The following is a 4,203-nucleotide window of genomic DNA, read 5'->3' on the forward strand; positions in this document are numbered from 1 at the left end:
TAATTCTTTAATCTGCAACTTCTTCCCTGCCACATTCAGGTGTTCTATATCTTTGTCTGAGAAGTCTGCTCTGTACGGTTTCTGTAAGGGCTTGGATTTTGAGATGTCTACCCCCATACTAACTGCTGTTTCGGTCAGTTTTTCATGGAGCACTCTGGTGTTCCTAGTAAAGCTTTTACATATGAACGACAATTCTTCCTCAGAGTAGGTATTCAAACGATCCAACCCCACATTTCCTGCCATTAATTCTTCTATTTCAACCCTCAGCTTGTAGAGGTCTAAAGGCTTTGTTTGCGGAGTCTGCTTCTCTAATTCACGACTCCAACTCTCAATTTCATCCGGAGTTACCAGAGAGACATTCCTAGTACCGGTTGCTGTCTCTAATTTAATTTCCTTTGTATTAAAAGGGTTATACCTCTGCTGTGTTCCCTTTACAGTCTGTTTGTTTGGCAATTCCAAAAACGCAACTTCAGACTCGCATTCACTGGACTGATCATCTATGATGATTGGTTCCTGTCTCGGGGTTGCCATGACTGGGGTCATAACTGGAGTAATCGGATTTCCCTGACCATTTCCGTATAACGGGACCACCGGTCCAATAGTTACTGGAATAGTCAATGCCTCAGGACTGGTATTTATCTGAGAAATTTTCTGAATTATTTCTGTTCTTTGTCTAGCTAGAGCCTCTTGCTCCTTTTCCACTAGTACCCTTCTTAAAGTTGTGTCATGTAATATTTGGGGGTTCAATGGAGGAGTAAAACTCGGGGCAGTAGGATGCGTTTCACTTGGTCCTCCCCCGTAATTTGGTTTCGGGAATAAAGTTCCAGTATTAAAGGACCTGCGCTCTTCCCCATATGGAGGTTGAACAAAAGGCAGTCCCGAATTCGAAGGTTTCTCTTCGCTTTCATACAAGGGTCTGGGAAAAAAAGTTTTCGTACGTGGATATTTTTCTTCCTGACTTGCGGGCACTTTGGGATATATATCCCTTGTTTCCGTTAGTTCAGGTTTTTCAGGATAGGGCAATACTTGACCACCCCCTCCCAGTCCCAGGGACCTGTCTTCTTCCTTTAGGAAGTGGCGTCGGGGAACATCTCCTACACTGGAAGGTCGGGTTCCCTCATTGTAAGGTGGCGGACTTCTGGTACAGATGTCATCTATTAGTTCATCATCTGAATCCCCCAGGGCCCCCCAATGTTTACATTTTTCAGTACTTTTCTCACCCGTTCCAATGTTATGACATGCCGGCATCATGGGAAACAGACCCTCAACAATCATGCTCTGCCTCCACTGTTTCATCCTTTTGTCCCTGGACTCCTGTTTCTGCCTGGGGTACCACTTGGTCAAACCCTTGTCCATTCGGGGTCTTTCTCTTTCAAAAGCCTCAATCTCCCATTCCTCTAATGCCTCATACTGCGTTAGTCTTGGTCTGGGATGCAGCTCATTCATTCGGGTTCTTAAATTAAATAAGATCCTACCATTGAAAGTACCATCTAACGGAAACGCCAATACTCCGTCATCCTTTGTATACTTCACCCAATTCTCCAGCCACACACAGGTATTGTACCCTCGGTCAAACATCATGAATGAGGCGGGAGTATTGGGTGCTGGGACAAGAACACCTTCCCTAGATTTAATCGGTTTGTCCGTTTTAAAATAATTTTTCACCTTATTTACAAGGGACATTTTTCTCTTGGTTCCGTACATAATATCGTATCTGTTAGCCTTCCACTGATCCCTTTCAAACCCTAGATGCCTTGGATCAGGTCGCGTCTCTGTAGTCCGCGAGTGCCACATACGACTTCTGCGCTAACTTTGTTTACTAACTACCTCCAATCAGAACGCGCTTCAGAAAATTCGTGCAACCAATGGGTGCGCGACACAAAATAAGCTCCGCCAATGGGTGCGCGGCCCCTTCGTGAGACAGTTCCCACGCTCCGGCGCTCACCCCTCCTTTACAATTTTAGCTCCGCTACCCGCCCGCTGCGTCTACCAATCCCAGCGCGACACAGAGTGACGTCAGAGGCGCTTCGCGACTGACTCCCTCCCTTCACAAGGTAACGGAAACTTTCTTTCTTTTAAAGTGCTCAGTGCTTGGTTATTTTACAACAAATACACATTCGCCACAGTGCTCAAGTGTCTAGACAGAGAAAGAATTCTTTTACAGCAAGTAAACTACTTCCATTTACTTTTCACTCGCTGCGGGCAGATCTCTTCCGCCTACCCTTCACTCTAGCATCGGTGAACCTGTTATTCCCCTAAACTCATCCACTTCTTTCCGGGATATATTCCGAGTTTAAGGTTTCTCAGCGGACCCCTCTGCTTTCACGCTAGCTCCGAGGAACCTGCTACTCTTCCGATGTGACCCTTACTAGGTTACGCCACTATGGGAATTTTGCCAATGAACCCCGTTACTGTCATTTATTCACACATGTATTCAGAAAACCCTAGTTAGTGCTTCCCGGTTATCCTAACCTGCACCTAACTTTCCTCGAACCTGTGACCTCAGGACAATGGATTCTATTCACCACTTGCCCTTTCAATTCCCCGGGGAGTTCGGACAACACTTAACTAAACGATTGACAATTGCATGGATTAGTACATATAACAATATAAGAACAAGAATAATAACAATACAAAAATTCATGAGTTTCAGCAGCGTATTCACAAGAGAGTGATCAGTTCCCTCAGAACAGCCGCTCTTTTAGCAGCATTAATATAATAGCAGCTTCCGACTTAACTAGTCCAACTAATCCTGCCTAACCTTTAGCTAGTCCCTAACCATCCTCTAGCTACCAGAAAACTGATAGAGCGCGCGAGGCCACCCGACCAACAGTTTTCGCCGTTTCCGGCTTCAGGGCCCATATACTTTTCAAATCACCATATACATCGATCAGGTGACTTCACGAGCTCTATCAAGTTGGTGTGTGTGTGTTCCCTGCTACCAAATTTCGGTGCACCCGACTTACCATCCACCGATGCGGGTGCCTAATGACCACAATGAATCAGGGAGCTAGCTGTAAAAGAAAGGCAGCAAAATACCAACCCAACCAATAACATTCAAAATACTGTTTAAATGACCACGGACAACTGGAAGTTTTAAAATGTTTATCTAAATTCAATATTTTCTTGCATGAGGTACAGTAAAATAAGGCAATCAATAACCAAGATAACGTAAATCACATAGGCAGAAAGAAATAATGACAGAGTAATCATCAAGGTACTAAATAAAATGTAACGAGAAAAGATACTATGCAAGTCAGTATTATCTAAACAGGGATAGACTAAGTGTGTGTGACTATAGAAGAACTTATAATGAATAACACGCTTCACTTAAGGTGAAAGGGCCTTTGAACAACCTAGGCAACGAAGTTCTAGACCATATCAGAAAATGACACACTGCTATGCAAAATATAATTTCTAACAAATGAGAAGACATAGGAATAACTTTGCAAAATTATAAATGACTGTTCAATAGTTGCGGAAAGGCATGGAAATATAACATATGCAATGTTGAACTTTATTTAAGCAAAAGTTAGAAATTCAGAAGGTGCAAGAATTTCAAGAGGTTCAGAGTAATATTTACCTAGAAAAGGTGTGGAAACCAAACCCTGGCCACGGGTCAGTTAAGGACAGGAAACCCTCAAGGAAGGATACCCCTCAAAGGACAGCAGGTGCAGAATGGACACCCAGGACAGGACAGGATACCCTCGGAATAGGAATCAGGACAGGACCCTCAGGACAGGACAGCAAACCCTCAGGACAGGACCCTCTTCAGGACAGGACCGGAACCCACAGTTCGGAAGCAACGCCTGCGCTCCACCCGCTCTGCAGCTATCGATCAAGACCCCGATTGGGTCAGCGAACTCCCAGCTAAGTGCCTTGCCAGCACTTTAAGGTTCAGTAGAACCTTAGTCTATGGTCAAATTCGGACAGAGTGCTCCGCAGCGCTCTGTATCTTCAGTCACCTATTGAGTGCGTTGGGTCAGTGACAGGTCAGCTAAACCAGACAAGTCGGACGGTTCACTAGGTGAACCCAGGGTAGATATACAGTTTGGGGACAGTGTACCACCCCCCAATGTTGCAAAGTGTCAGAATCCCTCAATTTCAATTGGTCCTAAGGTAGGGTTTGGGTAACACACCAATCACAATACGCGAATTGAAGCCTTCATTAACATATTTGGGTACCGCCTAGCAGATTTGGGG

Source organism: Lissotriton helveticus, chromosome 2_2, assembly GCF_964261635.1.
Source record: "Lissotriton helveticus chromosome 2_2, aLisHel1.1, whole genome shotgun sequence".
In the NCBI taxonomy this organism is placed as follows: domain Eukaryota; kingdom Metazoa; phylum Chordata; class Amphibia; order Caudata; family Salamandridae; genus Lissotriton; species Lissotriton helveticus.